The following is a 14,189-nucleotide window of genomic DNA, read 5'->3' as shown; positions in this document are numbered from 1 at the left end:
GTGGATCCCAGTAGGGCGCATGCGGGAGTCTGTCTGACTGTCTCTCCCCGTTTCCAGCTTCAGAAAAATACAAAAAAAAAAAATATCACCATTGATAATTTGATGATTCCAAAAATTTTTGTGGGCAAATTAGTCACCAACATTCAAAAAGATTAAATCTCATTATTGAGAGAGACTATCTTTTGTCATTTTTGATAATCATTTCCCAAGAGAGGACCACATATCAGAGTAAAAACAACTCAAGATTTTCTTCACTTTTCCTTAGTTTCAAACATCTAAGATCTTTCACCTGTAAACACTGTGGGAATCGGATTTTATTTAAGGTTAGGATATGTTTAAGACCAAGATAGCATATATTTAAGAAGAGTCACATGGCTTAGTAGTAGAGCATCCGCCCAGCATGTGGAAGTCCCAGGTTCAAATCCTGACCAAGGCACACAGGAGAAGTGCCCATCTGCTTCTCCACCCTTCCCCCTCTCCTTCCTCTCTGTCTCTCTCTTCCCCTCCCGCAGCCAAGGCTTCATTGGAGCAAAGTTGGCCTGGGCGCTGAGGCTGGCTCCATGGCCTCTGCCTCAGGCCCTAGAATGTCTCCAGTTGCAGCTGAGCAACGCCCCCTGGTGGGCATGCCAGGTGGATCCTGGTAGGGCGCATGCGGGAGTCTGTCTGTCTGCCTCCCTGCTTCTCGCTTCAGAAAAATACTGGGGGAAAAAAAGGAAATCTTACCCTTTGGGACTGCATGGATAGACCTGGAGAGCATTGTGCTAAGTGAAACAAGCCAGTCAGAAAAGGACAAGTACCATGTGATTGCACTCAGAAGTGGACCCTAATGAACAAAATGAACTAACACATAAAATCAAAATAAACTCACAGATAGAGAACTGACAGGCAGTGGTCCAAGGGGATGGGGGTGGGGGGCTGAGGGAAAAGCATGATGGGATTAAGGAGGGGAAGGAGGTAGGGGAGGAAAAGAAGGTAAAGAAAGGATAAATGGTGATAGATGGAGACTAGACCTCAGGTGGTATTTCTTTTTTCCCAGCAAGGGGCCATAGCTGGATACTTCACAGAAGCCAGAGATGTCCTGTCTGCCTGTGTCATCTTGAATGACCATGTGCACAAAATGACACATCTGCTGTGTCCAGTGGGCTGACTCTCGGGAGAAGGACCCAGGCGGGGACGATGTCCTGCGTCCATCCTTCCAGGCAGTCTCCCGGAAGGATGGCTTCCAGCTGGCAAGAGCTGGTTTCTAAGATCTAATTCTCAACTGACATTTCTAATGATCAATTGAAAATTCCAGTGATCGATTTTAAGGATTTTTTTTTTAAGATTTTATTTATTGATTTTATAGAGAGAGGAGAAATATGGGGGGAGGGGGTGACGAGAAGTATCAATTCATAGTTGCTTTACTTTAGTTGTTCACTGATTGTGTGACATATGTGCCTTGACCAGGCAAGCCTGGGGTTTCAAACAGCCAACCTCAGCGCTCTAGGTCGATGCGCTATCCACTGTGATACCGCAGGCCAGGCTTCAGGAATTCTGATGCTATTTCTCTGTATTTCCTAATCATCAGCATTCCTAATCCCAGCCTGTACGACTGACCAGGAGAGCTTCCTTCCAGGGCTGTGGTCCAATGCAGACCCCAGGCACAGGGCTCTGTGGGTGATGTAGAAGCACATCGCCGGCTCCGTTCGGGTCACGTGGACAGAGAGAGACCCCAGGACCTGAGCAGGGAGACACTGGCTTCCCCTGGGGGCATTTTCCAGATGACACAGACCTGAGGCCACAAGTAGCGAGAGGTGTGGAGCTGGTGTGGAGCTGAAACTCAAGGAGAGACAGCCTCCAGGTCACAGGGACAACCAGAGTGAAAGGACTTGGGGGCGCAGGGTGGACAGGGCAAGGCGTGGAAGGACAGCGCCCAGGGAGAAACAGCTAGCAGGGCCCCTGTGCACAGGGGGTCCATCGATGATGACATCAACTCTAAACTCACATTCTCCGCAGGGAACAGGAAACTCTCCGTTTCTCAACAATGGTCCTCACTCCCCCCACCCCGCCCCCCAACTCCCCCCACTCCCCCACCCCCCACCACCAGGTGCACTCTGGGTGTTCTTCACTGGAGGCCATCTTTGGCTTTGCGTTGGAGATGCCCCAGACTCCGCACGCAGACAGCGTTGCTCACAGCAGAGGGGACAGGAGAATGGTATCTCCGTGGGGAGCGCAGGTCCACGCACTCTATCCCTGTCACTGTGGTCAGGTGCCCACCCCGCCTGCCATGTCCCTGCACAGAGCTCAGAGCACACACACCAGCCAGGGATGATCTTCTTCCTCGTGTCCCCTCTTAGGTCAGCGTCAGGAGAGGGGTCCACACGGGAGGGACCCAGGGCTGTGGGGGTGGGGAGGATGGTGCTGGCCCTGCCTTGTCCTGAGCTGCCCTATTCAGGCCCTGGCTGGGCAAGTGGGGAGGTGGGGAGGTGGGGAGGTGTTGAGGGTGCTCCCCGTGGTGCCTTTTATGTCAAGCCTTTTATGTCTGGAAGCACTAAGGTCCTCAACCCTGGAGAAAATGCTGATTCTCTCAGACCACATGGAGTTAGGAATGAGTGTGAAGACAGGCGTGCAAATTTCAATGCAGAGTGTGGGGTATGACTTTAAAAATCCTGAATGAGCCTGACCAGGCGGTGGCACAGTGGATAGAGCGTCAGACTGGCTCAGCGGAGGACCCAGGTTCGAGACCCCGAGGTTACCAGCTTGAGCGCGGGCTCATCTGGTTTGAGCAAAAGCTCACCAGCTTGGACACAAGGTCGCTGGCTCGAGCAAGGAGTTACTTGGTCTGCTTTAGCCCCACGGTCAAGGCACATATGAGAAAGCAATCAATGAACAACTAAGGTGTCACAACGAAAAACTAATGATTGATGCTTCTCATCTCTCTCTGTTTCTGTCTGTCTGTCCCTATCTATCCCTCTATCTGACTCTCTCTGTAAAAAAAAAAAAAAAAATCCTGATGGAATAAGACCCAATGACACACACACACACACACACAGTGTCGCCTGCTGTGTCCATGCTGTGTGTGTAACTTCTGCTCACATTTCTGTCTCTCCAACTGAATGGGGACACCCCTCTGACCTCTCTTGACCCGAGGCCACAAGGAAAGAAAAAAAAAAGAATTTGGGGTGGGGTGCAGTCCAGTTGATTTTGAAGTCTGCCGGAACAGTGTGAATGTTGGGAAATAACCAATATCCACTTTAAAAAAGAAAATTATAATCAGGCATTAGGTCCATACTTCCTGCAGCCCTGGCCAGATTGCTCAGTTGGTTAAAGCATCATCCTGATAACACAAAGATTAAGGATTTAATCCCTGGTCAGGTTACATATAGGAACAGGTTGATGTTTCTCTCTTTTCCTCTCCCTCTGTTCCCCTTCCTCTTTCTCTAAAATCAATCAATACACAGCTCTGGCCAGTTGGCTCAGCAGTAGAGTGCAGGCCCAGCATGTGCAGGTCCCAGGTTTGATTCCCAGCCAGGGCACACAAGAGATGTGCCCATCTGCTTCTCCACCCTTCCCTCTCTTCTTTCTCTCTATCTCTCTCTTCCCCTCCCACAGCCAAGGCTCCATTGGAGCAAAGTTGGCCCAGGCACTGAGGACGGCTCCATGGCCTCTGCCTCAGGCGATAGAATGGCTTAGGTTGCAACGGAGCAATGCCCTAGATGAGTAGAGCATCGTCCCCTGGTGGGCATGCCTGGTGGATCCCGGTTGGGTACATGTGGGAGTCTGTCTGCCTTCCCTTTTCTTACTTCAGAAAATTACAATAAATAAATAAATAAATAAATAAATATGCTTTTTTTTTCTGAAGTTGGAAACAGGGAGGCAGACAGACTCCTGCATGTGCCTGACCGGGAGCCACCCGGCATGCCCACCAGGGGGCGATGCTCTGCCCATCTGGGGCGTTGCTCTGTTGCATCCAGAGCCATTCTAGCACCTGAGGCAGAGGCCATAGAGCTGTCCTCAGTGCTGGGGCCAACTTTGCTCCAATGGAGCCTTGGCTGCGGGAGGGAAAGAGACAGAGAGGAAGGAGAGGGGGAGGGGTGGAGAAGCAGATGGGTGCCTCTCCTGTGTGCCCTGGCTGGGAATCGAATCCGGGACTCCTGCACGCCAGGCCGACGCTCTACCACTGAGCAAACCGGCCAGGGCCTACACTTTTTTTAATTAAAGAAAAAAAAACTATACCTTTTGCAGTAATTCCACATTGGGCTTTCTGTATGGAAATACGGAGGCCTGAATGTACCATAGGCCAGGCTATGGTCTGCATGCTTCTGTCCATGAATCTGTATGTTGACATTGTAACCTGGAGTTCTCCTTCCCAGTTGCACCCCCACCTGAGTGTGTCACTGTCCGCCCTTCCCGAAAGAAAGAGAGAGAGAGAGAGAAAGGAAGGGAGGGAGGGAGGGAGGGATGGAGGGAGGGAGGGAGGGAAGAAGGGAGGAAGGGAGGAAGGAAGGAAAAATTGTAACCCCCAAGGATGAGGGTGGTAGGAGGTGGGGCCTGGAAAATGCTCAGATTTTGAGGGTGGAGTCTCGTGAATGGAGTTTCTTACAGAAGAGGCTCCAGAGAGAGCCCTGGCCCCTCCCCTATGCGAGGCCACCCTCCCTGGCTCTGACTGCGTCCCTCTGTCCAGGGCCCCGTTCCCAACTCCTATGTTCCTTGTCCTCAGCACAGGACGAGCTCAGTTAGCAGGACCATCACATCCTCCCAGGAGGTGGGCATGCCAGCCCAGCCTCTGTGCCCAGCCTGGGGACCCATCCCTGCTGTCCCCACGTGGGTGTCATCTCAGTCAGCCCTCACAAGATCCAGGAGGGACACAGAGGCCCATGAGCCAAAGAGCCCAGGCCCAGGAGGGAGGACGGCCTCTTGCTCTGCCCCTAGTGAGAGAAGACCAGTGTCATCAGGGCAGTGGTTGGAAAATAGGGCTCCCAGGTTCTCTCTTTTTCCTCAAAAACAGTTTGTACCAGCTGGTCCCAATCATTGTGGGTTGAGGGGTAGCAGGTCTGGGAGATGCCTCCTTGGGACAACAGCACAGGGCACCCCCTGTGGTTGGTTTCTGGCTCTGGCTGTGACTGTGCCCCTGGGTGTGACTGCACGGAACTGCTGGTCATCATCCGTGCAGGGACAGGTGTTTGTGAAGCCCCGCACCTCGAGGTTTGGATCTCTGAGCCCCACAGAATGTGCATCAGCAGGTTGGACCAACTGTCCACCTCTGTAGAGTCTGGGTCCCCCTAGGAAGGAGCCCTGGGCCATGTTTGTGGGTGAGCCAGCCAAGGAGCTGAGGGGCCCTGCATGCACCAGGTGTCCCAGGGAGGTGTGACTTGGAGCCCCAGTGGACCTGAGAGACAAGCAGGTTCCGTGGCACTCACTGGGGCCTGAGGGGACCTTCACCCACTGGAGCACCACGAAGCCATGAAGGTGATTGCACGCAGAGGGGACTGCACTCGGAAGAGTTGATGTTCTGGTCAGTCTTCTGGTGAGAGTTCGTTCAGGTGTATCCGGAGGACTGCTAGGAAGGGGCGGCTGTGGAATTGACCCCAGAAGGAGTAGGATACATATATACATACATATATACACACACACACACACACACAGTGCATATACAAACACACTGTTGCTATTTAGGGCCCAGATTGGAGTGATACGGGATTTTTCTCGCTACACCATAAATATTTCATTCCCTGCTCTCTTCTCCCTTGCACGTACGCACGGTCTTGGTGATGTTGGAAGTCCCTCTTTGCTCTTCAGTAGGTGAAGGCGGGTTTGTTTGTTTTTCAGAGTTTTTTCTTTTTACTTATCTGTAGTTTGAAAACAATATCCCTGGGTGTAGGTTTATGGGGGTTACTGTTGGCATGGGAGTTTATCCTGCTTGGGATTCTCTGAGCTTCTGCATCCGCGGTTTGCTATTGACATTCTCAGTCCTGGTTTCAAACATTTCTTCTGTTCCTTTCTCTCTTCTCCTTCTGGTCTTCCCACGATGGGTACGTCACGTCTTTGCTAGTCGTCCCACGGTTCTTGGATATTCTATTTTCCTATTTTGTTTTATTTCTGTTTGCTTTTTTTGGGAGGTTTCTGTGGATGTATCTCAACCTCAGAGATGCTTTTCTCCACCATATCCTATCTAGAACAAGCCCACTGAGGGTACTCTTCACATCTGCGACAGTGTTTCTGATCTTTAGCATTTTTTGTGTGTGTGTGTGAGAGACAGAGAAAAAAAAGCATCAACTCGTTGTTCCACGCGTTGTGGCCTTGATGGCTTCTCCTATGTACCCTGACCGGGGCTCGAAACCGTGGCCTTGGGATTCCGGGAGGATGTCCTGTCCTCTGCGCCACCGGCCAGGGCTGATCCCAGGCGTTTTTGCTGGTTCCCTCCTAGGCTAGGACCTCTGCGTCTCTGCTTCCGCTGAGCCCCCACGTCCTCACATGGCCTCGGCTTCATCGAGAGCCGCCTCCCATCTCCGCGCGCCCCCAAACCCCCAGCAAGTGGCCTCATGGCACCAGAGTTAAACGCCGGGTCTGCCACGCTCCGACACTCTGCGCGTGCGTCCCGGCCGCCGCTCTGGCCCCGCCCACTCAGCGCCTGCTGCTCGCCTGCCGCTGCGCGCGGCTCGCGTGTTGCCCTGTTGCCCTGACAACCGGAAGCGACGTCCTGCACCCTCCTGAGCGGTGGGGCACTGCGCTCTGTAACCCGCGGGGAGGGAGAGGAGCCGCTCTGCAGCCAGTGCGGGGACCTCGTGCCACCGGATCAAACTCTGCCAATGTTTCTCCCGTTCTCTCCAGCCCCCATGAGGGCGCTGGACCGTCCTGGGGCTGAGCTTTTGCCTTCTCGAGGGGAGAATGCGTGCTGCCCGCCCGGACTAGGGCGTTTTTCCCTCCGCAGGTCAGGGCGCTTGGACCACGTCCCTGCAGGTGCGGCTCTCCTGTTAATGAGTTCCCGGTCTCGTGAAGAAGGCGGTGCTCGCCCAGCCTGGTAGCTCTGTCGGGCAGAGCCTCCTCTTCTCACGCCAGTGTTGCAGGTTCCATCCCTGGTCAGGGCACGTACAAGAATCCACCAATGAATGCATGAATAAGAGCAACAACAAATCACTGTTTCTAGCTCTCTTTCTCCCTTCCTCTCTCTCTAAAATCTATTTTTATTTATTTATTTATTTATTTTGGACAGAGAAAGAGTGAGAGATGGGGACAGATAGGGACAGACAGGAAGAGAGAGAGAGAGATGAGAAGCATCTTCGTTGCAGCACCTTAGTTGTTCATTGATTGTTTTCTCATATGTGCCTTGACGGTGGGGGGGGGGGGCCTACAGCAGAGCGAGTGACCCCTTGCTCAAGCCAGCGACCTTTGAGCTCAAGCCAACGACCATAGGGTCATGTCTATGATCCCATGCTCAAGCCAGTGACCTTGGGCTCAAGCCAGATGAGCCGGCTACCTCGGGGTTTCGAACTTGGGTCCTCCGGGTTCCAGTCCAGTGCTCTATCTACTGTACCACACTGCCTGGTCAGGCTCTAAAATCAATTCTTTAAAATAATAATAATAATAAAAGAGACAGGGTTCTTCTGCATTTCTAAAGGTTTTCCTTGGATATTTATAGGAGAATCAGGTTGAGTCCCTGGAAGGACAACTCACAAAACTGGGTGCGCCCCCCACCATCACTTCATGGGTGTGGAGTTTCTAACTCAGACTTCTCTGCGGAGCCTCCAGCAACTCCTAGATTACTGATCAGGCTGAGCCACTGCAGGCCTGTCCCTCCGTGGTTCTGCTCCAGGGATCCCGGACCCCTTGCTGCACCTGTTGGCCCCTCCAGACCCTCAGATCGCAATGTCCCTTGTCCTCACCTCTCTCATGGATTCAAGCATTTTCAGTCAGTCCAGTTTTATCATTTGTCAGGATAAAGTGGAGACTTGCAATCTCCTTACATGAGGAACCAAAATCGGAAGTCCACAATTGCTTTTTTTTAACGGTTCTTTTCTCTGCAGTCACTGATGAATTAGTCCTCAAATGTGGACAACTGCATTCCACTTAGTTATTCTGATAAGCTCAATAGTTTTTTAAATTTTTTTAATTTTTCTGAAGTGAGAAGTGGGGAGGCAGAGAGACAGACTCCTGCATGCGCCCGACCAGGATCCACTCGGCATGCCCACCAGGGGGCGATTCTCTGCACATCTGGGGCGTTGCTCCGTTGCAACCCGAGCCATTATAGTGCCTGAGGTGGAGGCCATGGAGCCATCCTCAGCGCCAGGGGCCAACTTTGCTCACATGGAGCCTTGGCTGCGGGAGGGGAAGAGAGAGATAGAGAGAAAGGAGAGGGGGAAGGGTGGAGAAGCAGATGGGCACTTCTCCTGTGTGCCCTGGCCGGGAATCGAACCCAGGACTTCCACACACCAGGCTGGCGCTCTACCACTGAGCCAACTGGCCAGGGCCCAGTTAGTTATTCTTATAAGCTCAATAGTATGTTTGCATTTTTAGTTTCATCTTCTTAAGTGAATATGTACTTATAATAGGGCTACCATGAACTCTCAGGGGAGGTGGGGGTGCAGTGGCCTTTTGTCTGCATCCCTGTCATGCACTCATAGACTCAGGACGTAGTATTTAACACCCACTGTAGGTCAAACGTATCGTTGACCAAGACAGATGTGGTTCCTCAGTTCATGGTCCTGACATTTCACTAGGAAGTCAATTTAAAAGTGAAATAGAAATAAGTGTAAAATAAATAATGGAAGGCCCTGGCCGGTTGGCTCAGTGGTAGAGCATCGGCCTGGCGTGCAGGAGTCCCGGGTTCGATTCCCAGCCAGGGCACACAGGAGAGGCACCCATCTGCTTCTCCACCCCTCCCCCTCTTTTTCCTCTCTGTCTCTCTCTTCCCCTCCCGCAGCCAAGGCTCCATTGGAGCAAAAAGATGGCCCGGGCACTGGGGATGGCTCCTTGGCCTCTGCCCCAGGCACTAGAGTGGCTCTGGTCGCGACAGAGCGATGCCCCGGATGGGCAGAGCATCGCCCCCTGGTGGGCGTGCCCGGTGGATCCCGGTCGGGCGTATGTGGGAGTCTGTCTGACTGCCTCCCCGTTTCCAGCTTCAGAAAAATACAAAAAAAAAAAAAAAAATGGAGAAAGATGTAACTGGTGTCAGGTGTATGTTCTACAGGGAAAGCCACTTCTGTGGACATGACACTGTCTTACTTCTCAGGAGGAGAGCGAGGGTCCCTCCAGTGAGGCTTGAGTAAAAAGACTGCTGGTCTCCTCATGGGCACAGCCTCCACTTTGCTCTGGGATTCTCAGAATCCTCTCCATGAGTTTTCAGAACAGTCTCCTAGGAGCCACAGGGAAAGTGGCTCTGAAAAGCACCCTCCTCTTGCAGAAGGGAGCTGAGGCTCCAGCCAGTGTCATCCTCTTCTGCCGTAATGTGTCTCCCCTCCCGCTTGGCCGAGGGCTGCAGCCAGCACACACAGAATCCTCCGCCACATGGCCATGGTCCATCTCGTGGGTCTTCCCTCTGGAGTCCCCCACGTGTCGGCAGGCATGGTTGTGAGGACCCCCATGCCCATTCTCAAGTGTAAAGGTGTCTATTATGTACAGAGAGCAGCTCGCGGCACCCATCTCCTAAGCACCCGTCAGTGCTTCACACTCATCCCCACAAAAGCGCAGTGGCCAACGCTCCCAGAAGGAGCCTCCAAGGTCATCAGTCCTTCCTATGGCTGCTGCTGGGTGTCCAGTTTCTTCATCTACATCCACGTTCCTGCGACAGTCACTAATTCACAGGATAGGCAAAACGATGCTGACAGCGAAGGTAGGCAGTTCTGTGCGGCCCCCAGTCCCGATGAGGGCACGGCCATCGTGGCCATCTCTGACGCCATATTCATTGTCCTCATGGTCTGGCCCAGTGTCTGCATGGTGCTTCTCCTGCACGGACACCATCAGAGACGGAGGCATATTCACAGCCCCAGGGGTGAAGAGCACCCACACCATCCTGATGCTGGTGGTCACCTTTGTCACCTTTTACGTGCTGAATGTTATGTTTATCTGGTCTACAGTGTGTCCGTAAAGTTATGGTGCACTTTTGACCGGTCACAGGAAAGCAACAAAAGACGATAGAAATGTGAAATCTGCACCAAATAAAAGGAAAACCTGCCTGACCAGGCGGTGGCACAGTGGATAGAGCGTCGGACTGGGATGTGGAGGACTCAGGTTCGAGACTCCGAGCTTGCCAGCTTGAGCGCAGGCTCATCTGGTTTGAGCAAAAGTTAACCAGCTTGGACCCAAGGTCACTGGCTTGAGCAAGGGGTTACTCGGTCTGCTGAAGGCCTGCTGTCAAGGCACATATGAAAAAGCAACCAATGAACAACTAAGGTGTCGCACCTATATGTGCAACGAAAAACTAATGATTGATGCTTCTCATCTCTCCATTCCTGTCAGTCTGTCCCTATTACTCTCTCTGTCTCTCTGTAAAAAAAAAAAAAAAATTTAAAAAAATTAAAAAAAAAAAAAAAAGGAAAACCCTCCCAGTTTCTGTAGGATGATGTAGCAGCATGTGCGCATGCACAGATGATGACGTAACACCGTGTATACAGCGGGGCAGCCCACAGCCATGCCAGTCGAGATGTGGACGGTACAGAGGAAAGTTCAGTGTGTTCTGTGGCTCACTAAATTTGAATCCGTGACCAAAGTGCAACATGAATGTCAGCGCGTTTATAACGAAGCACCACCAAATAGGAATAACATTACTTGGTGGGATAAGCAGTTGAAGGAAACCGGTAGTTTGGTGGAGAAACCCTGTTCTGGTAGGCCATCAGTCAGTGACGAGTCTGTAGAGGCTATATGGGATAGCTACCTAAGGAGTGCTAAAAAAATCTGTGCGTGAGCCCACATCGAACTGCACTGAATAGGTATGAAACTGGGAGGGTTTTCCTTTTATTTCCTTTACAGACACACTGTATATTGGATAAATGAATACATAAATAAGTAAATACTGGGTCTCAAGAATTGAGTAAAACTGATATAAGAAAGTGCCTCAAGTTTACCCTGCAATTCTCTGTGCTCCCTGGCACATTGCTGCATGCGTGCGCGCGCACACACACACACACACACAACGGAATATGCATGACCCAGTCTGTAAACATTGGATAGAACTTACTCCATTTGACCCTCACAACAATCTTGTGTACTGGGCACGTATTATCTGCACTTCACAGCTGAGGAAACGGAGGCCTAGGGTGTTAAGTGAGTTGCTTAGACCTAGGCTGGCAAGGAGGTGAAAACCGCCTTCGGCCGCCAGACCAGGAGGAGCACAGGCTACAGCGTGGCTCCACTAGGCGCCCTCTCTGGGGAAATGGCCTCTGAGGACCAGAAGTCTCCCAGGAGAGGGTGTGCAGTCAGGCCTGTGTTTCAGAAATATCCTTGTGGTGACTGCAGAGAAGGGATCAGAGAAGACCGAACTGGGGACGGGGCCGACAGCGAGGAGGCTGCCAAGACAGGTTCCCTGGCTGGGCTGGGAGAGAGGACCAAACCCAGCAGCTCCAACAGAAGAACTGGCAGGACCCAGGGTCACCGCCTGGCGAACGAGGACAGAAGGACGAATGTCCCGAGTGTGACTCCAAAGTTTCTGATCTGGAAAAAGGTCTAGCGAGGGGAGGGGCGCGCTCTCGGTGCATTGACCAATGATGAGCGAGAGGAAGCTAGTGCCCACCCAGCAGGGAGGGGTGCAGAGCAGCACGAGATGGGGCGGGCAGGTTCAGGCCAGGCCTCCAGGCCTCCAGGAGGAGGCAGCGTGTCAGGTGAGGTATCAGCTGAGCAGGGAAAAGAGGGAGTGAGGGAGGGTGTGCGGGCAGGGGGAACCTGCATGGAGAAAGGTCTAGCGAGGGGAGGGGCGCGCTCTCGGTGCATTGACCAATGACAAGCGAGAGGAAGCTAGTGCCCACCAGCAGGGAGGGGTGCAGAGCAGCACGAGATGGGGCGGGGCCGGTTCAGGCCTCCAGGCCTCCCTCCGGGCCTCCAGGCACACATACCTCAGAGCCTGCACACCTCAGTGATACAGGGCTCTGAGTTGACACACCTCAGAGCAGGGGTCTCAAACTCAACTCAGCATGTGGGCCGCAGAGCAAGATCACAGCCGTTCAGCGGGCCGCACTAGGTCTACAAAAGGCAACTGTTACGCAACACTTTTCTCACTGCAGTTGAAAACAAAAAAAAAAATCAGTACAAAATTGTTCGGCGGGCCGCGAGTTTGAGACCCCTGCCTCAGAGCACACACACCTCAGCCATCTACCTTTCTACCACCCACCTCCAAGAGCACTGAAACTCCAACTCTGGTGCTAGTGACTGAGGGCTGCCACCAGAGGTGGCTCGTCCCCTGGCCTGCTGGCCTACATGGGGTGGGAGGAGGGTTTTGTGCTTGCAGAGAAATGTGGCGCTGCCTGGGGCAGGGTGGTGAGACCCGGCATGTAAAGGGGACGAGGTGTGGGCAAGCCCCCACCCGTGCCTGCTGGAGCTCTCATTTTTCCTCTACATGGATGCAAAATTGGCATAGATTCCATAATACACCCAGGTTTTAATAAAAAAAAATACTGTACAGTGTGTCCGTAAAATCATGGTGTACTTTTGACCGGTCACAGGAAAGCAACAAAAGACGATAGAAATGTGAAATCTGCACCAAATAAAAGGAAAACCCTCCCAGTTTCTGTAGGATGATGTAGCAGCATGTGCGCATGCACAGATGATGACGTAACACCGTGTATACAGAGGAGCAGCCCACGGCCATGCTAGTCGAGATGTGGACGGTACAGAGGAAAGTTCAGTGTGTTCTGTGGCTCGCTAAATTCGAATCCGTGACCAAAGTGCAACATGAATGTCAGCACGTTTATAACGTAGCGCCACCAAATAGGAATAACATTACTCGGTGGGATAAGCAGTTGAAGGAAACTGGTAGTTTGGTGGAGAAACCCCCTTCTGGTAGGCCATCTGTCAGTGACAAGTCTGTAGAGGCTACACGGGATAGCTTCCTAAGGAGTGCTAAAAAATCTGTGCGTGAGCCACATCGAACTGCACTGAATAGGTATGAAACTGGGAGAGTTTTTCTTTTATTTGGGTAAATTTCACATTTCTATTGTCTTTTGTTGTTTTTGACCACTCAAAAGTGCACCATGGGCCCTGGCTGGTTGGCTCAGTGGTAGAGTGTTGGCCTGGTGTGCAGAAGTCCCAGGTTCAATTCCCGGCCAGGGCACACAGGAGAAGCGCCCATCTGCTTCTCCACCCCTCTCCCTCTCCTTCCTCTCTGTCTCTCTCTTCCCCTCCCGCAGCCGAGGCTCCATTGGAGCAAAAAGATGGCCCGGGCGCTGGGGATGGCTCCTTGGCCTCTGCCCCAGGCGCTAGAGTGGCTCTGGTCGCAACAGAGCGATGCCTCGGAGGGGCAGAGCATCCCCCCCTGGTGGGCAGAGCGTCGCCCCCTGGTGGGCGTGCCGGGTGGATCCCGGTCGGGCACATGCGAGAGTCTGTCTGACTGTCTCTCCCCGTTTCCAGCATCAGAAAAATACAAAAAAAAAAAAAATGCACCATGACTTTACGGACACACTGTATTACTGTTTTCCTACATTTTCATCCATGGTTGATACAGTCCTCTCATGTTTTAGCTTTTTGTTTTCCCACCGTGAGCCCCTTCCTGCTGATCCTTAGAGGTCCTAGAACTCCTTCTGCTCCTGAGTTGTGAAAGCCACGGAACGGGTAAATGCATGGAATCAGCTTCTACGCCAGGGGTAGTCAACCTTTTTATACCTACTGCCCACTTTTGTATCTCTGTTAGTAGTAAAATTTTCTAACCGCCCACCGGTTCCACAGTAATGGTGATTTATAAAGTAGGGAAGTAACTTTACTTTATAAAATTTATAGAGTTACAGCAAGTTAAAGCATATAATAATAATTACTTACCAAGTACTTTATGTCAGATTTTTGCTAAGTTTGGCAGAATAAATCTTTATAAAACAACTTACTATAGTTAAATCTATCTTTTTATTTATACTTTGGTTGCTCCACTACCTCCCACCATGAAAGCTGGAACGCCCCCTAGTGGGCGGTAGGTACCAGGTTGACTACCACTGTTCTACACCCTCCATAAATACTGTATTTAGTAATCATTTACTGATTGCCCATTTTGTAAATTGTTATTTTTATAAAGAATA

Source organism: Saccopteryx leptura, chromosome 3 (genome assembly GCF_036850995.1).
Source record: "Saccopteryx leptura isolate mSacLep1 chromosome 3, mSacLep1_pri_phased_curated, whole genome shotgun sequence".
NCBI classification, from domain to species: Eukaryota; Metazoa; Chordata; class Mammalia; order Chiroptera; family Emballonuridae; genus Saccopteryx; species Saccopteryx leptura.
Note: the sequence above shows the minus strand (reverse complement) of the source record.